Genomic DNA, 22,898 nt, shown 5'->3' on the forward strand with positions numbered 1-22,898 from the left:
AGATTTATTGGACCTTATGAGATTTTGAAAAGAGTTGGACCAGTAGCTTATCAGTTAGATTTGACTCCTTATATGGACAAGATACACAATTTTTTTTCATGTATCGATGCTCAGAAGATCCTGATCAGATCTATCCCATATCATCACACCCGAAGAAATATAGATCTTGGATAGAGAAAATAAGAAATTGCGTAACAAGAAATTGCATAGCAAGTAAATTCCTTTATTTAAAGTGCTTTGGAAAAACCAAAAAGTAGAACATGCTACTTGGGAAAAAGAGGAGTACATGAGAAAGCAGTTTCCACACCTCTTCGTATCATGTACTTCTTAAAATTCGAGGATAATTTTTTAAGGGAGAGAATTGTAATACCCCAAATATCAGATTAGTGACTATATTGAAAAGATTTAAATTTTGGAGGATTAAATAGAATAAATGGTAAAGTATAATAAATTGTTTAAAAATTACGTTTAAGACCAATTAGTAAGAATGGAAGAATGAAAGGGCATTTTGGTCCTTTAGAGGGAAATGGATTTAAAATTAATTTTAATTAGGATATTTAAGAAAGGGAAAAAGGGGAAAGTTGGAAAATAAGCTAAGTCATCTTCTCTTCTTTTACCCCCGTTGCTCGTACTCTCATCATAGCCAAAGAAAGGTAAGACTTCATCTAGCTAGTTTTTCCTTTCGCTTTTTTGTTTGGTCTTGACACCTTATGTAATATGAAAGCTTAAGGAAGGTTTAAAGTGGATTAAAACTAATATATGTATGACTCATTTGAGATTAAATAAAAATGGTTTTTGAGTAGTATCGATACTGCTATGGGTATCGATATTGTGTGGAAGGTATCGATTCAATGGATTACAAAATGAAAAAATGGTATCGATACTGAAAGGGAGTATTAGTACCATAGTATAGAAGCATCGATACCATGGTAGGGGTACCAATACTATTGAGCCTGGAAAATTTAAAAGAAGAGGATTTTTTTTATAGAAATTTAATATAATAGTACTTTTAAGTATTATTAAAGGAATAAATGTTAGAAAGTATACTAACAACTATATGATATGTGTAATAATGGATGCTTGTGTAGATCATAGCCAAGCTTCAGAGTCAAACAAGAATAAGGGTAAAGATAACGTTGCTAAATAGTTGGGCATATTAGGTGAGTGCATTTAGTGTATTTATATGAGATGTGGAAGACTCACAATGAGTCAACCTCTATTGTTTTGATTTAATGTATGTTTTACAGTATTTGATATATTTTCATAATGTGTATGGAAATGATATTATGAATAAGTTTTAGAGTATAAAATGCTCTAAAATGAAAGTTAAATGCATAACGGTGCATTTCGGCATAAAAGGTACCACAAATGAAAGTTAAATGCATAACGGTACATTTCGACATAAAAGGTGCGACTAATGAAAGTTAAATGCATAACGGTGCATTTCGACATAAAAGGTGCCACTAATGAAAGTTAAATGCATAACGGTGTATTTCGGCATAAAAGGTGTCACTAATGAAAGTTAAATGCATAACGGTGCATTTCGACCTAAAAGGTGTCACTCATGTTATTCATAAAAGGGGAATGACCATTTCGACACTTCGGTGCAATGCATGTACATTACATTCTTATTTAATATACATTGGGAAAAATAAAGGATAATTGGGAAAAATATACATAAAAATAGGTATGTTGGACATACTAAGAATAGTTTCGATAACTATATGAAAGAAACTTGGTTTAATTGAGATGGTTAAACGATTCTTATGAAGTATACGATTTAGTTCGTATTTCAATAGCCATGATATTCTTATGTATAAAGTACAATTCATTTACATTATTATGCCTCACTAAGTAAATACTTAGCTTGTGTTAATTTCACGCGTAGGTAAGAGCAAAGACTAACCGAGTAAGGAGAGCATCAATTATCATCAATCCAAGGTTGACTTACTAGTAACAGTAGGACAATGATGTCTATTTTGAAAATTAGTTGGCATGTATTTTGAATTTAAGAATAATGCTATGGAATTACAATAAAGTGATAATCTTTGTATTATGTTATAAAGAATGTTTTATTATATTATTAAAATGTTTTGTTTTATTTTCTAAACAAAAAATTTATGGGTTTTACAAATAATTAAATGTTTTTAAAAGTCATGTGACATATGTGACTAGTGTACGGAAACATATACGGGAAATGGGTGTTATAGGATTGGTTGTCTTAATGTATAAGAAAGTTACTTCCAATAATTTTAAAATGAAAGTGTATCATGTCAAGTGAAAACCTAAAATTTGACCACACTTAAAATTTGGGAATGAGAGTAAAAGAAAAGTTTGTCTATTTAAATTCTTCGAGAAAAGATCGTTAGAACTTGTAAAAGGTCCGATTTATATGTCATTAAATAATAAAATATCCTTGTTCTTTCTAAAAGAATTGATAGTTTTTAATTTATCTCACTACAAGAAAATATACTTTTAATGACACACGAACGATGACACACGCTAATTTATGACTTGCAAAACATGTGTGTCATAAAAAAATGTCATGTTATTTAAAATTTGAACGATTTATGACTTACAATAATGTGTGTCATAGTTAATAGTCATAATCCAAAAAATTTGCAAAAACACGGAGTACAGTTTTAATTGTGTGTCATCTGTAAAAGTCGTCTTTTAATTTCCCCCCTTATTTTCATCCTTTCTCGCTTCTTCCCTGACATACATGTGTGTCCAAATCTCTCATCTAAAAAAAATAAAAAATCTCCCAAGAAAAAACAGATGTTCATCGAATGTCTTATGAATCATTTTTTTTCTCAATGGCGGAGGAGGCTGGCGGAGGTTCATCGTCGGATAGAGGAGGAGGAGGAGAGATCAGAAGAGCAGTAGGATCAGGCTCGATGGATTCGTTGGAATCTCGTTGGGTGTTCCCAGGTGCAGACGAATATGATATCGAGGACGAGGAAGATAATACAGATGTGTCGTATGGAGCTGGAGTTGATTTTTAAGACGAGGATAGTCTGGTGCATCGTTTGATTCACACCGATTTGCGTGTTGATTCTTTCAACGTTGAAGCCCTCGAAGTCCATGGCACACATAGAAGTGACTACGAGGTATATTGTTCTTGTTTCATGATGCTAATGCAATAAATCAGTCATTTGTTTGTAATCTTGAAATATCGAATTTGTTTGGAATCTAACTTTATTCCATTGAGGCATACCTTTTTTTAATGTGGTTTAATTTTGCATCTTACTTTTATGTGTATACTTGAGTTTTGATCTCAGGAGTTTGGTATAGGAAGGATAATAATACACGCGTTTCAGATTCTTGGTGTTGTATTTGGTGATGCTGGAACAAGTCCTTTATATACGTTTAGTGTGATGTTTAACAAGGCACCTATCAACGGAGATGAAGATGTTATTGGAGAATAATCACTGTTTCTATACATTCTACTCATGATTCCGCTTGTCAAGTATGTCCTTATCGTTCTTTGGGCTAATGATGACGGTGAAGGTATGCCAGATATTCCTCAATCCCAATCAAGTCCTTGTTTAAGATCTTTTATGCAGGCCTTAAACAAATATGTTAAATATTAATTCCATGTCAACTATTTGACATCTTTTGTTGGTGTATTTTATGATCTTTCATTCTTTTATGTAGGCCTTAAACAAATATGTTAAGTATATATTCCTTGTCAACTGTTTTACATTATTTGTTGTTGTTTTTTTCTTGAAGGTGGTACTTTTGCATTTGTATTCATTGATTTCTCGGCATGCTAAGGTCAGTCTTCTCCCGAATCTGGTTCCATTAGATACATGAATATCTAGCTTCATGGTAAAGGTGCTGTCTCCTGAGCTTAAGAGATCACTTAAAATAAAGGAGAGACTAGAGACTTCATTGACTCTGAACAAACTTCTTCTGCTGTTAGTGCTTGCTGGCACTTTTATGGTAATAGTCGATGGGGTTGTTACCCCAGTAATGTCATGTTTTTATGTGTTACTGTTCTTTCATCTCTTTTGTTTATGGAATCATGCTATGGTAGAATACAACATAATTGTTTTATTAAATCTATTTTTATTTTTAATTTTTAGATGATAACTTTTGCCTTTTTATTTGTAGTTATGTCTTCTGTTGGTGCTCTGAAGGTTGGAGTTGGTGCAATTAAACAAAGTAAGTTGTTATTCCATGTTGTTATCAACTCAATAAAACATTATTGCTTTTCTGACTCACATTTCTTTGGTTGTTAGTAAATACTGTTAGAGAGGACATTCTTGTTTCTAATTGACCTTTTTGGATAGGAATCTTTTGCATAATCTAACTTGTATGTTATTGAAGATTATTTGTTATTTTGAATATATCATGCGATGGTTATTAACCTGTAGATCTCATAGTTTGATCATGAGTTTACAATTCTTCATTGTGTTTCTGCAGCTACCTTTTTCGTGATCATGTGTTGTTTGTAATGATAGTTTAACTTTAGTCGACTAGAGTTTCCAGTCTAGCTAAATGTTAAATATGTATGTATTAGAAAAAATATGGCCTTTTTTCTTTTGCCTTCCCTCCTTTATATCCTATGTCTTATGTTCCTTTATGGTTTTCTATATTATTACAGATAAATAATCATTAACTATTATGTTTCCTTATTTTCTTTTCTTTATTTGCAGATGAAGTGGTGATGATATAGGTTGCCTTTCTTGTAATTTTGTTCAGTGTACAGAAGTTTGGAACAATTCAAGTAGGACTTGTTGTAGGCCCTGCTTTGTTCATATGGTTTTGTTCTTTAGCAGGCATTGGAATTTATAATTTTGTTAAGCATGATGCAAGTTTCTTGAGGGTATTTAATCCTATTCACATCTATTTATACTTCAAGAGAAACTCAACTATGCGCTTGGAGGTTGTCTTGTATGTGCAACAGGTAAACACATTTATAAAAGATATCATGTGCTTCAAAACTTGCACTTCAGTTGCAAGTGTGGAGAGAGCTAGTAAAAGAATATCTTGATGTTGTAATCTAATTTTTACACTAATTTCCAGTTAAACTTTGTCAGGTAACCATCTTCTAGTAAAAGATCACTGAACTATTGACTTGATTCTAATTTTTACACTAATTTTTCTCTAGGGTCTCGCAACTTGCAAAATCTAATCAGGTAACCATCTTCTTCTTTTCTTTTATTATTTCATGTGAATTTAGTGTTTCACCCCTTTGGACTTAAGTTTAGATATGGATTGAATAATTTCCAGACTTACATGCATATTGCTTGTTCAGGATGCAATGAGAAATATATTAATCGTATTTGCCAAGTTAAATTCGGGCATAAGATATGTTCAAGGAATTAATAAAATATTGGCACCTCTATTTTATGTATTCAAGAATGACCCTGATGCGAAAATGGCAGTAAGATCTCATTATTGTCCCCACCCAGTTTTTTTTTATTAAATCTCTAACATGCAATTGTTTTGATTTTTATGTATTGAATATGAAAGGAGGTTTCCATGATATTCTTGTTTCTATTTGCAACTCCATTGCATCAAATCCATCCCTTTTCTTGCCCCAAGATACCCAAAAAGTTTAAACAAAAACAATAACTTTAAAATAGATTACAACTTTTGAAAAATAGTACGGTAATGTTCATTTATCATTATTGTTATCAACTTGGCTGACATATATATATATATATATCATATGCACCAAATATGGAGTATCTATGCCAACATATAGCCATAGACCAATTACAATTTCAGTAAGAATAACATGAAGCCGACACATTCGTTTGTTTTGTTGAGTTATTGAGTGGATTTCGTGATCATTTCTGCCAGCAACTTGACAACAACAATGTGGGAATTCGTTCCACAATTTCTAGGTTGTCACAACTTCTGAAGGAACATGATGAAGAGCTTTGGCGTCATTTAGAGATCACAAATAAAGTAAGATATTGTTGGAAAATTTAAACATCTTTTATATCTTGACTCATGCTTGCCTCTTACCTGCAAAATTTTGAACACTTTCACCTTTGTCCTTTTCCGCAGCTTGTCAAGGTAATTAGTTGGGCTTGAATTCTAACTATTGTGTTTATTTATCACACAGGACAACTCCCAGTTTTACGCATTCAGGTGGATTACTTTGCTCTTGACACATGAATTCAACTTTGCGGACAGTCTCCAGATATGGGACACGCTTCTTAGTGCCCTGAAGGCCCTCTGGTATGATTGCAATTTTTATCTCACTCAATTATCTAGAAATTTTCTCTAAGATTAGGGGAGGAGATTAAGGATGACAACAGCATGGACCAGGTCAGATTTTTTATCGTCCTGGCCCAGACCCAAAAGTTAGGAGTTTTCACCCAACCCCGATATCAGTAGATTTTAATCCAACCCATCACTCAACAACCCAAAAATTTTAAATAAAAGCCCAACCCTCCATGTTTCAACCCCAAAAAAAATTAATACAAACTTTAAATATGTTGTATAAAATTAATTATAAAGAAAAAATATGTATTCTTTTTTTTCAATCAAATAGTGGCGTTGAGCGATTCAAACGACAATTTGCACATTTGGAGGAGCATTATGGTAAAGGTGAAAGAAGTACTCCACTTCTAAGACATCATGCTTCTTTGCCTAGGTATGCTTCATAAAATTTTAGGAATCATGTTAGTTCCATAATTTCTGCCCCAAACTTAGTTTGTCTAGTTCATGTGTCATATTTCAATTTGCCTGAATATCATCTTTACAGAGAGCGCGTTCCTCCTCCCAAGGATGAGAATCATCAAGTTGATGGTGAGAATAACACTGCTTCAATGGCACAATATGGTTCAGAAAGTGCTAGTGCTTCAATGAAACAATATGGTTCTAAAATACAAGTTGCAAAAGCACTGAAAGCTTGGATATGGTATATGGCTACTGTTTGATCATTACCGCACTCTATTGGATCATATATGCAGAAGGTATGAATTGAAACTTGGGAGAATTGTATTGCACTTAGTAGTTCTCTAACTTATCAAAGTTCTGCAGAATCTTAACTAGTTAATAGACTTAATAGTATGCAATGAATCTTCCAAGTTGTGTTCTTTTTGCTAGGTAGACAAGGTGTGAATTTGTCTGTTGCCGGCTTCACACCACATAAGATGTACAAGTATGAAGCAAATAGTGAAACTGATGATATGTTGGAATACCATGCTACTTTTGATTTTTCACAAGAATCCTCTTTAGTAGAACTTGATGATAATTTCTTGTGTAAATGCCCGGATGGCGAGGGCATATTTGAAGAACTTTATTATGCCGTGATATTTTGTATCGACATATGATTACAATATTTTTTATAACTTAATGTGAATATATTGTATGCAAATGGATTGCTTATATATAATATGATATATATATTTAGTATTATGAGGCATTAAATGTGATTTAGTTTAATTATTTGTCAATATAATATATATATATATATATATATATATATATATATATATATAATTTACAAAATACAATCACGACCCCTGAATGTGTATCATCTTTTTTAATGACGGGAGCTTCAATGACGCTCAATGTAAGTCATACATGCGTATCATAAATTTATGACACACAAATGTGTGTCATCTTAATTTATGACGGGGGCTTCAATGATGCTCAATGCGTGTCATAAATGAGCGTCACAAATGTGTGTCATAAATACGCGTCATAGATTTATGACACATAATTGCACGTCATAATAAATTCATGTCGGTGGCTTCAACGACAAGCATTTGTGTGTCATCCGCACCCATAGATGACGCGTAATGCGTGTCATTAAAGGGTTTTTTTTAGTAGTGTCTTGTCTTATCTTATTATCATTCATGCATTTAAATTAATAATGAATTTTAGAAATGAATTTTAATATTTCTTTATTTCAATTGGAGTAAGAATTGACTGCTTCAAGTCATGACAGGTCATTTCTTCTCGATATGAAATAATTAAATATTATCGTATTTCGTCATAAAATTCAAAGAATATTATTTTAAGGGATCCTAAAATAATTTAAATTTGAACTTGTAGATTTCATTGAAAATACAATTAATTAATCGACTAAGTACTGATTTAGGGCACTGTGGGGGTGTTAATCCTTCCGCACTCGTAATCGACTCCCGAACTCAAATTTTTGGTAACGCAGATTGTAAAATTTTTGTTTTAATTAAAATTAATGATTTTATTAAAATGAAAAATATTTTTGGTTGCTCAATCACAACCTAATCAAATATTAGGAGTGACTTCTCGAACCATGTTTTATTTTTTTAAAAGGACACACCAAATTAATCGAGACAATATTTTTTATAATCATTTAATTAAAAATTAAATTTATTATTTTTTAGAAAAAAACATTTCGAAAGCTTGGTAATTCCGCTGGGGACATTTGTTTAGAGAGTCAGGCCGTTAGTCAATTAATTAGGTATTCATAATGAAAATTACAAGTTTATTCTAATTTAGTTTTTGATACCTTGTTTGGTTTAAATAATTTTTTTGTTTGTAATTTGATTAGCCATTAAATAGTTGGACTAATTTGCTAATGTTTTCTGATTAAATGTTTCTTGAAAGGATTTGAGAAATGTGTTTTGTGTATTATGTAATTGTGTTTTTTTCGCTTTTCCTCACACACTGTGCACTTGCTTTATCATAACATGAGCTAAAACCCCACTTTGTCCTATTTAAGTATGAGTGAGAAATTACTCCCTTGTGTGATTTTTACCTCCATATGGGATAGTGGATTGCTCTTAAGGCTCACACCTTATTGTCCTTGTGATGCTTTTAACCTTCGTATGGACATAAGGAGGTGTGTTCCCTTAAATTAAACTCGATCTGAAAGCCTGTGATAGGCTAGAATTAAGGGTCTGGCAGCCTAAGGGGGCACCGACAATGACAATTCAAGAACCTTTTACTTTAGAACCAAACCCAGTATAGAGTGAACCTAGAACCCGAACCTAGGTAGAGCCTAAGCCAAACTTTCAGAATCCCTTGAGGAAGGTACACAAGGAAAAGCTCTTTTGAGTCTTTTAATTTTTGTAGTATAATTTCACTATCCAAATAAATGTATGAGAACTAGAGATCATGTGGTTAGGTTTTTTATGCTAAACAAAGCATGAGGATATATATCATGTTTGGTTAGGATCCACTAAAGCACGATTGGATAGCCAACATGTGAGGGTAGGTTTTATTGACAAATTATATTATGCCCAATTGACTTCTTTATGATTACTGACTAATTTTAATTTGCCTTTATATTTTATTTTGTTTTCATTTTTTGCATTGCACTATTCCTACCATTGTTGATCCATGATCTATGTCCATATAGAAGGCTAGTAATATGGAACGAAGGGTCCTAAAAGAGGTAGAAGAAAATACATATGTTCTGAGATGGTTCGAGCAGTCTCAACTCACCAATAGAGATAGCTTAAGGCCTGGGTACTTGGCAGATTTGATTGGTTACACCAACATCAATGTCCGTCAAAATGATCCGAGGGAGTTAAAGGTGATTTGGGGAAGATGGGAAGCAGTTGATAAACAGTTGTTATACCAATTGTATGGTGACAGTTCTTATCTTCTATCTGTCCTGATTGATCAAAATTTGTTTAGAGCTCTTGAGTAATTCTGGATCCGCTTATAGCTGCTTTACTTTTGTCCAAGTGGATCACCTACCATAGAGGAGTATCATACCTTGGTTTATTGTCCAAGATTCCAAGTGGACTGGGTGTACACCAAGCCACCAAACAATCATTCTTTCAAGAAGAAATTACTTTTGGAGACTGTAATAAGGGAAGAATGGGTCACTAGAGGCATGAAGAAGAAAGGAGATAGCGAATGAATTACCTGAACTACTATGAGAGAAGTAATTGATCATCATCCCAATAAGAGAAAGAAGATGGACCTATTTTCTTTGGGTATTTATTGGCTAGTCATATTCCTAAAAGTCATGGGGCATATTGATATGTCAGTGGTTGATCTATTCGAAAGCCTGGACAAAAATGTGGATCCTTTTCCAGCTATACTGACCGAGACTTTCCGTTCTTTAAACTCTTGTAGACAAGAGGGAGAAGGATGTTTCATAAGATGTGCACCACTATTGCTAGTTTGGATCCTCAATCATTTCAAAAATGTCGAGAGGGCACCTGGTCGAGTGTTCTTAGAAGGGTTTTCTCCTTTAAAAGATTTTGTTTCCCGATAATGGCTTCGGGGTTTCACCGAAGAAAAATGGATGATCATCTTTAAGGATATGAGATGGGGACATATTGTGGCATGCTTCGTGGAACGTCTCTTCAGACATACTCTACAGGTGTGGAGAGCTAGATTGGGTTCCTTTTCCAGACATACGGGGTTCTATAGGATATGCACCTATGTTAGTTTCCAGGCAATATGGGTCGAGGTAGTTTATTCATACAACATGGAACTTATCTGGGTCAGAGTTTGCATTCAAGGGAGAGCAGTATAAGAATAAAGTCAAAGGGGTTGTTGAGGCATGAAAGCAGACTCGACGAGTAAATCTCTTCACTTTTGGTCTAAAGTTGTCACAAGAATACGAGCAATAGAGAAATAATTGAGTTAATGATAACATTCCGATGGTTAATCCTGAAAATATTCAACCTATGGAAGAACATCTGAGAGTCGTATCATCCCTGCTAGAGTTGTAATTCGATTTGCACTCTTTAAAGTTTATTTAAACTCTTATTTAATTGATCCGAATTAAATATCCATTAAAAGAGTTGTAATCAGAATTACATTATTTTAATGTTTACTTACTATATTCATGATAATTAAAATCATATGGATATCAAATATACATATATTAACTCTAGATATATTTTAGTAACATGCAACAAATTGTACATCTTTGCTCATTTCAATCATAGGGTGTGACCTTGTATGTTCTTGTAAGGTTAGTAGTAATTATTATAACAATTATAATATTACATACAACGAGTTACATCTAGCAATATATCATTGTCACTTAAGTTACAAGAAATTATGATTCGACATATCATTTTCGAGATTAACTCTTTATGTATTACATCATTTAGTCCTTTATATCTAAAATAGGCACAAGTCTTGGAATAGTCACACTTGTATAGTCCATCTGCTGTTTCTTGATATCTAGAGTAGACTATAATTAACGAATAATTTGTGATATCTCATATCATTTTATTCGAGCATGGCCATGCATTTGTATCTCACTAAATCAAGTGGCATGTGATATATTTCCTACAATGTATGAAGAACAAATCTTATCTTAATCATACACACCCCACTACATATATAGAGATATATTCAATAATAATCTTTATAGTGCAACTAGTTACATAACATGCTTAACTGTATCAAAACATATAACAATATATGTTGGGATAACATTGATCTCAAGTCTGAGGATCATACATATAGTCATCACTATGAGCAATGTTATGACCGTCACATAATAATCTAAGACAATACTCATTGTGGGTCAATCCAATACGTTGTTCTCTAATAATATAATCATGTATCAAATCTGACATCTCTATGTCAATGAAAACTCCTTGTCATCAATCAATAACATGTTAGTATTAAGCGTATTATTATTGTTCATGCCCATAATAATACTTGACTAGGGATCTTTTAATAATAATAATTATGTTATTATTTGGACTTTATTATCTTTTAATTTATGTTAAACACATATATAAATCTGAAATAATAGTGGTAATGCTTTTATTCAATAAAATCGGTACATAAAATGTATAATTACATCCATCATATGATTGGTCTTTGGGCATACTCTAACAATAGACACGCTGGTGGACAATATTGCTGGAAATTCCCTATTTTCGTTCATGGATGGATTCTATGGTTACAATCAAATAAAGATGCACCCTCAATATATGAAAAAAAAACTACATTTATCACTATGTGGGGCACATTTTGCTATAAGGTGATGACGTTTAGGCAGAAGAATGTAGGGGTAACCTACTAGAGAGCCATGGTAATAATGTTTCATGACATGATGCATAAAGAAATAGAAGTTTATGTCGATAATATGATTGTCAAGGCCAAGATAGAGGAAGAACATGTTGAAAAATTAATGAAACTCTTCCAGTGGATATGGAAATGCCAGTTGAAACTCAACCTAAATAATTGTACCTTTGGGGTAACATCTGGGAAGCTCTTGGGGGTTGTAGTGAGTAAAAAGGAAATTGAAATAGATCTTGAGAAAGTCAAATCCATTCAAAATTTTCCACCCCCATAACAACAAAAAGTAGTTTGAGGATTTATAGGGAGGCTAAACTACATTGCTCGATTTATCTAACAATTGACTGATAAATGTGATCCCATTTTTCACCTTCTCCACGAGAATAACTTAGGAGTATGGAGTGATGATTTCCAGGAAGCTTTGGAAGCAATCAAGTGATGTTTGTCAAATACCTCAGTCTTAGTGCCACTTATCTCAAACAAACCCTTAATCATCTACTTGTTAGTATTTGAGAACTCAATAGGGTATGGATTAGGGCAGCATGATCAAACTGAGAATAAATATAGACCAATTTATTATCTCAACAAGAAGTTCACTGATTGCGAGGCAACGTACTCATTGATTGAAAAATTGTGTTGTGCTTTGGTTTGGGCTACTCAAAGGCTCAGGCAGTATATGTATTATCACACCACTTGGTTGATCTTTTGACTTGGTAGATTTTATCTTAAAGGCTACTCAAAGGTGTACCACTTTATCTATAAGATTAGCTCGATGGCATATTCTATTGGCACAATTTGATATTCAATACGTATGTCAAAAGCAAACAAAGGGAGTGTCATAGCATATTTCATCGCAAGCAGGGTTTCCGAAGAATATGAGCTGCTGAGTTTTAATTTCCCATATGTTGATTTTATGGATATTTTAGTAGAAGAAACAACTACATCTACCAGTGAACATTGGAGGTTAAACTTTGATGGTGCTTCGAATGCCTTGGGCACAGAATTGGGGTAATTTTAGTCTCATCAAATGGAGAACATTATCCTTTTACAAGTAGACTGATTTTTTATAACACAAATAATATGGCTGAGTACGAAGCTTGTGCCTTGGGTCTTAGAGCTACAATTGAACATAAAATAAAAATACTCAAAGTATATGGGGATTCATATATAGTAATTTATCAACTTAGGGAGAGCGGGAGACAAAAGATCCCAAACTAGTAGAGTTCCGCAAACTGGTCATGAAGCTTATGAAAGAATTAACATTCAATTACCTCCCTAGAGACGAGAATCAAATGACAGATGCCTTGGCTACTTTGGCAGCAACATTCAAAGTAAATGAACACTCAAATATAATGCCCATTGAGATGCATGCTTATGAGTATCCAACTCATTGATATACCATCGAAGAGGAAGAAGATGAAGATCCCTGGTATTATGATATATTGTAATACATCATATATTAGAGTCACCCTGAACAGGCGACTGAGAATGACAAAAGAACTATTAGAAGGATGGTTGTAGGGTATGTGTTTGATGGTGAGAAATTGTACAAGAAAAGTCTAGATCAGGTTCTACTGAGGTGTATTGAAGATAAGAAAGCTAAAATGATTCTCGAGGAAGTGTATAAGGGGGTGTGTGGTACCCATACCATTGGACTTGCAATGGTTAGAGAAATAATGAGATTTGGGTATTATTGGTTAACAATGGAGACCGATTGCATCAATTATGCCAGAAAATGTCACAAGTGCCCAATTTATGGAGACAAGATTCGTACCCCTCTTCATCCATTGCACATGATGATAGCTCCGCGATCGTTCTATATATGGGGACATGGATTTCATTAGACAAATTATGCCCAAGGATTCAAATGGTCATCGTTTCATCTTGGTAGCAATAGACTATTTTAAAAAATTGGTAGAAGCAGCTTCTTATGAAAATGTGACTCAGTCAATCGTTGGTAAGTTCTTAAAGATGGAAATTATTTGTCATTATGGTTTACTAGAAAGAATTATCTCTGAAAATGCCTTGATTCTAAACAATAAGATGATGGAATCAGTTTGTCCGTAGTTCAAGATAAAGTATCATAATTCCACTACTTATCCCCTAAAGAACATCAAGAGGCTTATAGAGAAGATGACTGAGACTTATAAGGATTCGCATGAGAAATTACCATTCGTTTTGTTTGTTTACTGAACTATAGTACAAACTTCAACCGGGGAAACTCCATTTTCTTTGGCATATGGGATGGAAGTTTTGTTACCATTGAGCTAGAAATCCCCTCACTTCAAGTTTTGTCAGAGGTAAAGGTAGACGAGGCAGAATGGGTACATACTAGGTTTGACCAATTGAATCTAATTTAAGAAAAGAGAAATAAAGCTATTTTCATAGTCAGATGTACCAGAAGCGTATGATACGAGCACATGATTAGAAAGTTTTCCATCGAGAGTTTGACGAGAGAGATCTAGTGCTAAGAAGGATCATACCCATTTAAAAGAATTTTCGAGAAAAATGGATGCCAAACTGGGAAGGACAATATGTTGTGAAGAATGCCTTCTCTAGAGGATCTTTGATCCTTACTGAGATGGATGGACTAGAGTTACCTAATATTGTGAACTTTGACACTTTCAAGAAATAATTTCTATAAAGAAAAAAAGGAAAAAAATAGAAAAATAATGAGAAAAAAAGAAAAAGAAAAAAGAAATAAAAAGTTGTTCAAGACAAAAATTCGTAAAGGGCTTCTTGAAACTGAATGAGGTCTCAAGTTGAAAACCTTCTAAGGGCAGCTCGAGTATCATTCACATTCATGATTCATGTAGCGTTGATATTCTGAATTAATTTTGAAGTTGAAAGGGCTCATGATTTGAGCAGTAACATCAAATGATGATCAGGGTTGGGACTAGAGATTGAAAGGCTTGATTAAAATAATGCGAAAAGAAATTGAAGGCATACGAGATTCAATACTAGTTTATAGCATCCAACAACTGGAGATTTGGTAGTCTAGAGGGAACTTCATACCCTTACGCATTGTCACAGTTCTTGAGATCCCTTTCACATAAGCTACACTTGAGTCACTTTACAGTGTGTCAGTTCAAAAGCATTCGTACTATTGATATCTAGGGATGCCTACTTCATTTTCTTTTAATTTTTCCAGTCAAACGTTTTTCATATATTTACCCAAAAACTCTTTACATGTATATAAATAAAAGATATATTTTTCTTGTTAACATTGTTTTGCAAGAATCCTACTTTAAAATTAAATATATGTAGTTTAACTTGAAAAACATGAGATCATCTTGTATTATCGTGCAAAAAGTTTTGGAAAAGTGGAGGTATTCTGAAGCTAACAATAGTTTTAGCATGAGCTTAGTTGAATGATGGGCTACAGGAAACTGAAACCTTAGAGTACGTAGAAAGTTTCAATAAATTGAGGTTATCCCAAGAAGTTTGTCACTGATCAAGTAACTGGTCATGAATACTTTCAGGTTTCAAGAAGGAAGAAAACCAAGGTCATGTTTGACCAATGAGTATCTGATCAAGATTGTCAGATGGAGCGAAACGGTAGTGATTTCTATGCCCAAGTTTGGATAGAGTCACAAGACGGCCAACGAAAGAGGATTCTCATTTGAAAAAGAAAATACACTAAAATTGCATTATTGCGCACATTTTACGCATAAACAAGATAATGACATTCATAAATGCATGATAACAGATGTAATTAAGTACCTACAGGTCTTCAAAAAGAATACTGAAGGTTGAAGATACTAAAACCTCAAGATAAAAATAACCAATTCAAAGTCTAAAAAATGGAGAGGTTCAAATGACACTCGAGATATGGAAGATTCCCATATCTGGTGGTTGCAAGACAAGTTTCCACATGAGAAACTGATTTTCAAAGAGTCACCTAAATTTTAAACCTTCGGGCATGTTGTTTTCAAATTCTTAAACATACACTAACAAGTGGTAATGTTTAATTTTCAGGTTCGATTTTCTTGAAGACAAGGGAAATAAATTGATCATGATTTAGTTCTTTCCAAAGTGTGGTGGAATGAATTAAATTTCTTTAAGAGATTTGCTTTTCCCTAAAGAGTAGTGGAACATATACTATTTCTTTCATATTTGGTCTTCCTGAAAAGCAGCGAAGCAAGTCAAGTTCGATTCAATGTTCCCTAAAGAGCAGCGAAGTGAATCAATAATTTTCAAGATCTGATTACCCGAAAAAGTGAAACATATTCTTCTTCTTTCAGATTTGGTCTTTTTGAAGAGTAGCGGAGCAAACCAAGTTTGATTTAATCTTCTCTGAAGAGCAGTGAAGCGGATAAAAATTTTCTCGAGTCTGATCTCTCTTAAACAGTGTATGAGTATATTATTTCAGATTTAATCTTCTTGAAGAGCAGCGAAGCAAATCAAGTTTGATTCAACCTTCCCTGAAGAACAACGAAGTAGATCAAAATTTTTTCGAGTCTAAACTCCCCTAAAGAATAGTAGAGTAGACCCGCCTTGTTTTAGATTCGGTCTTCCTGAAGACCATTGAAGCAAATTGAGTTTGATTTAATATTCCGTAAAGAGAAACAGAGTAAATTAAAAATTTTCGAGGTTTGATTACCTAAAAGAGTGGATCATATAAAGTCTGACCTACATTTAACTTGCAGTGGAGTGGACTAACCTTTCAAATTCCTCATAACTGGACAAATATGACCATCCTTTGATATTTACTCTATTCTCATTGCACGACAATGACCAAAGAGGGGAAGTTGTAGATGCTCATTTTGTCCAAGGATTTCATGCCCAAATCTAATTACATGAAAGACTAGAATCATTACAAATTACAAAATCCAATGTACCCAAGCCTAACCAGGTTGGAGGCCCAGATGTAGCATAATTATTTAGGGTTTAGGGAAACCCTAGCTTCCATCAAGCCATTAGTCGCTATCAACGCATCTGAACCATTGGATTCAATCAATGATCCAATGGTTCATGTTCAGCCCGAGGAGACAACCTGTCTGGATTCATGTGTGGGGAACACGCACGCCTCTCTAGACGCCTCACACACCCATATTTCCAATCACACTAATACCATCACAGTCATCCCTATTGTACATGAATGTCTTCACAACCATAGTAGCACGCCTCTATCCTGACAAAGGAAGATGACAATATTCTTGTTGTCACAACCAAACAAGCATGTTGTCGAGGGAGCCTCCTCTGCCATACAATCCCCCCCTGACGTATTCAAACAAAATACATAAAAATTAGTATAGATAAAAATAAAAACGAAATGGGCAATACATAAACGATCAACAAAAGAAAAAGGAAGAAATGAGCATTTGCAAGCGGGGATAAAAAACATAGAAAAACCATCTCGTTTTCAATTGAGAGAATTGAAACTCAAGGGAAATTTTTTAAAAAACTCACAACACCGCAGCAGGAAAAAAACCAAAAGGATCCTCCCTTTTATGCCTGAAAAACCAACGAACCAAATAAAACTAAGGACCTTGAAAAGAAAAGCGTTCACCTTTCTCGTGAGGAGAGAATCGCTGGCGTTTTCTAGAGTTAAAACACTATTAAGTCACTGAAGGTAACTCCTTTAACCTTCGATCGAGAATGTCTTTGGGAGGTTTGGGGAGTTTCATTTGATTTTTGAGGGCTTTCCCATAGGGAGTTTATTTTCAGGGTGAGATTTTCACCGATTTGGATCCTCATCGGAGCCTTAGGTGGCGACAGCCACATGGTTTAGTGAGGAAGATGGAAAAAATAGATTGGAGGAGTGAGAGAGAAGAAAAAAGCGACTGAAGGCAAAAATGGGGTTATGGCTTAGTTTATACCCGAAATAACATATATATGTGCATGCCAAAACGACCTCATTCGGGAGGTCTAAGGCTACCCGTCCGCATATGGTTTATTTGGGCTATGGGTCACTGTTGTTTATACGTTAGTTCATTTTGGTCCCCGAATAAAAGCTTTTTAAATTTCTAAATTTGGCTTTCATATTTCACGCGCTTTTCCTTTTAGTCTAGTGATGAGTTATTGCTAATTTCATGATGTTTTTACATGCGGAATGTGATTTGTCTGATTTTTATTTTGGCCCATGCTATGTGTTTATTTGTATTTTGTATTGTTTATGCTTCTGACCTATTATTTCAAGAGCTTTCATTTTAGTCTCGACATGCTATGAGTTTATTTTAATTGAGGTACCTGAAATATATGACTTTTCCTACTTTTAATCTTGCTCTTTTTATTTTGGTCACGTGCTTAGTCTAAATAAAATATTACTAATCACTTTAATATGCATGTAAGTGGACAATTTATGGAACACATGACATCATTTTTGCATGATATGTTTGACACCCTCATAAGCATCACTCGACTCGATTCAAATAATAGGACTAAGGGTAATACCCTTTCATTTTAAGGTCGTCGTCAAGTGATTGTCTTAACATACAAGAAAGTTACTTCCGATAATTCTAAAACACAGACCATACATATTATGTTTTAATTAAAATTAATATTTTTATTAAAACAAAAAATATTGTTGGGTTCCCAATCACACCCTAATCAAAGATTGGTGGTAACTCCCTAAACAATGTTTTATTTTGTTTTTAAAAGGAAACACCAAATTAATCAAGGCAAGATTTTTTATAATCATTTAATTAAAAAATAAAAATTTTTCTTTTTAAGAAAAAATCATTTCTACACACGACATGTAGCACCAAGAGCTCCTGCACGATTGCTAGATCTATATCTAACTTGGGTTGACTGAGCTTTCTGCCTTAGAAAGTTGATTCTGCTTCCCACCATAAAGGTGCACTGGGAACTCCTAATACCTCTACTTCTCCCCAAGAATAAGCCCTTTTTATAAAAGGGGAGGCCTCATTAAAACCATATTCATAATCGTCAAGCAACAAGAGTTCCTCAACGGACAGTGGAAAGAGGAAAATAGTGCCTTAAAATTTTATTGCATAGATACCAAGTACAAGAAAAGTGCAATACCACCAAAAAGAACATGACTACCAGCTCAACAATGATCAACAATAAACTACATAAAAACAACAATGACCAAACTCAACTCAAGAAAACTTAAGGAATCAACCGAATGCAAACATAACATAATTGACAAATATAACAAAAACTTCCCAAAATACAACAAACTCAATGCAACAAATATATCCCAACCAATTAGCCTATCCCTAGCTTAGCAAGTTCATCTGCTTCCCAGTTAGCTGCTCTCAACACATGCCTAACATTAACACCTTTATCAACCATAATCGAGGTGATATCTTTATCTATGGACAATAACAAAGGGTGGTGGCAGCATGAATCTTGATCCAATTCACAGTCACATCACTATCGAATTATAAAATAAGGCTTCGATTCACCGACATCCCTGACTCCAAGAAAAACATCAACCCTCTCATAATTGCCATCAATTCTGCTACAATTGGAGGCCAGAACCAACTCTCTCTGAGAATGATCCAAGTATCACACCTTTCTCAGCTTTGAGTAGCCAATCGATGCCACATTTCAACCACATTCTATCCATAGCACCATCCATGTTCACTTTAATAAAACTGGGTTGAGGCAGAGACCAACTAACAAAATTTGAAGGGATTCTTTCAAGACTGAAAACATGATCAATTAATGAAGGATCCCCCACTATGCTATCAAAAGAAAACATCACTTTTAGAAATTTTAAAGTAAACCATGCTGCCACTCTATACATCGTGAGAAAAGATAACATGGAAAAATACAACTTCCCTTTTGTTAAAAATGATCTCATTCCTCATCTTCCAAATTGACCATAAAAAGGCTCCTGGGATGAGTCCCCAAATGATTGATCGAGGCACAAGGTTAAACCAAACGAAAATCAATGCTACAGGAGACACAAAAATAGCAAAAGAAACCTTCCAAATCCTAAAAAAACCTTACCCATAAACCCCATGACACTTCGCATTAAACAAACAAATAAAAATTAGTTTCCTGAACCAACCCACAAAATGAACAAGATGGATCTTCAATACCTTGCATCCCACGTTTAATTAAATCCACTTTGAATGTTACATTCTTGTGCACCACCTGCCAGACAAAAGATTCGACACGAGGAGGAGCCACACTAGACCACACATGTCTTAAACATAAAAAAACTATCATCTGAATTGTTAAGAAATACTAAGGCAAGATTTAACTTAAAAACGACAATCACCTTCTCCCATCCACACAAGGCTGTCATCAATCAAAGGTGAGGGATTAAAATTATACAACACTGAAGTAGGTTCATTCCAATGCAACATCTCTCATTCGACAAGATTTCTTCTCATAGGAATATCCCAAAAATATCCAGAAGAGTTTGATATCATAAAATCAACAATCTTCCCCTCCTTGTTATTCGAAAGAGTGAACAACCTTGGAAAACACTCTTTCAATAAAACTCCATCAAGCCAAGCATCATGCCAAAACAAAATTTAATCCCATTGCCCACATTCATTTTAAAATTACTTCGCAAACAAACTCCAAAGTCATCATCCGAATAATAATTTTTAACAACCCCGTTTCATATCCAAATTACTTTATAAGAGGCCGAATTTCCCAACCTTATTGAATTCAGATCAATTTTTTATTGCATCAAATAATCTTTTTCCACCAGGAGTTTTTCTTAATAGCAAATTTCCACGTCCATTTTCCCAATAACGCTTTCTTCATAAACTCTAAATTTGGAACCCAAGCCCTGCAAAAGCCTTAGGCTTGCAAACAATAGACCAATTAACCCAATGAGTTCTACTTTTAACAACCGTATCCCCTTAAGGAAATTCACCATAATTGAATTAAGCCTCCTCAATACACAACTCGACATTCTGAAAATTGACATGAAAATATCATCATGGAGCAAAAAACATATTTTATGAACATAACTCTACCACCAATAGACAATGATGCTGAATTTTTATTTCCCCCAAGAGGTAACCCCAAATAATATATTAGGAAGGAATCCAGTGTGTACCCTATTATAGAAACCTATTCAATAAGAACCCCTTCATTCACATTGATTCCGTATAACCTTCTCTTGGATAAACTAATTTGCAAGCCAGAAATCATCCCAAAGATCATAAGCACCCTACTCACATTATTTAATTCCCTAATCGAAGCGTTGCAAAAAAATAATAGATCATCTACAAATTGGAGGTGAGAGAGCTCAAAGGAATTACCTTGACTTCCAATCTCAAATCCTCTGAACAAACCTAAACTCACAGCCTTTAACAAAATCAAGCTCAATAATTCATCGACCAAATTAAAAAGAATATGAGAAAGAGACCAACCCTATCGAATATCCCTCACAATCCGAAACTATTACAAAGGAGAACCATTCACTAAAACCAAAATTGAAACGGTAGACAAGCACATTTTCATCCAAGATATCCACATCTTCCCAAACTCCATGTAATCCATGATTTTCAATAATATACTCCAATCAATTGAGTCTTACGCTCTCTTGAAGTCAACCTTGAATGATATTCCTTCAAAGCCTTTCATTCTACAACAATCAATCCCCTCATTTGCAATAAATGAACAATCTATAATATGCCTCCCCGGAATGAAGGCGAATTGGGAAGGGTCAATGACCACATCCATACATTATCGTAATCTCCTAGATAACACTTTCGACAAAATCTTATAGAGCCCTACGACTTGGCTAATCGGTCTAAAGTTCTTAATACTTTCCGAGTCGTCTTTTTCTGTATAAAGGTAATGAAAGAGTGGTTTACCTCTTTATCCCATATTTTTACCATATAAAAGTCACTACAAAACCTCAAAATTTCCACTTTTAGATTTTACCATTACTTTCTAAAAAATCCCATTATCAATCCATCCGGCCTCAGAGCCTTATTATTATCTGAGGATAATATTACATACCAAGATTCATCCTCTGAAAATGGTCTCTCCAAAAGCAAATTTTGCTCCACTGAAAACTTGGAGAAATTGAAATCCAATACCTCTACCTTAACTGTAGGGTTCCTATTCCAAGCATCTTTGAAAAAAATTACAACACTTGATTTAATGACTTTAGGATCCGCTGTTAACTGACCATCCACTTTCAACGCTTTAATAGTGTTCACCCTTCCTCTGTTTGCAGTACACATATGAAAAAAATCTAGTGTTACGATCGCCCTCCAAACACGATTTCACTCGTGATTTCTGCAACCAAATCAACTCCTCTTTTATATATAAATTCCAAAGCTTCTTTCTAGACATACCCAAAGACTACATAGAGATGGAAGAGGACCACTGCTGCATATCAAGTTTTGTGTCATACATATATTTTTAGCTCTAAAATGGACCCTTGCATTTCAATAAAACTGGCTTTAGACCACTTTTTGATTATCATTTTAGAACATTTTAAGTACACTAGAAATCCTTTTTCTCCTACTTCCCATACTCGCTTTCTGAAAATCCTCAATTTTCTCTTCGAAACATTTCTCCTCTAACAAATAATTAAACAATCTAAATGAATTTGGCCCACAACCTGTCTATTTACTTTCTAGAATAATTGCATTATGGTCAGATAAAAACCTAAAGAGTATACTCTAATTTAGCATCGAAAACACTGATAATAAATTCGAATCTACAAAAAATATGTCCAATCTAATGAAAGTAGAAATTTCCCTGGTGTTACACCAAGTGAAGTTACCACCCGAAAAAGGAAGATCATTCAGATTAGCTCTATGCACAAACTCATTAAAGATTCTCATCGATAACTTGTTCTGATTTCTCCCCATTCTCTCCTCTTGTGATAGATATGCATCAAAATCACCTCACAAAAAATGGGACAATCCAGTTGCAACACAAAAGACAACAACACATCGAAGAAATATTCTTTCTCTAAATCCACTAATGGGCTATACATATTAATATGCCAAAAATTAACATACAATTCTTTTAGATTACCT

General features: G+C 34.0%; 1 pseudogene; it reads left to right on the plus strand.

Moving 5' to 3' along the window:
- Positions 1 to 3,452: 3,452 nt before the first annotated feature.
- Positions 3,453 to 6,180, plus strand: LOC120135714 (annotated as a pseudogene).
- The last annotated feature ends 16,718 nt before the right edge of the window (positions 6,181 to 22,898 follow it).

This window comes from Hibiscus syriacus, unplaced genomic scaffold, assembly GCF_006381635.1.
Source record: "Hibiscus syriacus cultivar Baekdansim isolate YM2019G1 unplaced genomic scaffold, ASM638163v2 tig00110610_pilon, whole genome shotgun sequence".
Taxonomy (NCBI): Eukaryota; Viridiplantae; Streptophyta; class Magnoliopsida; order Malvales; family Malvaceae; genus Hibiscus; species Hibiscus syriacus.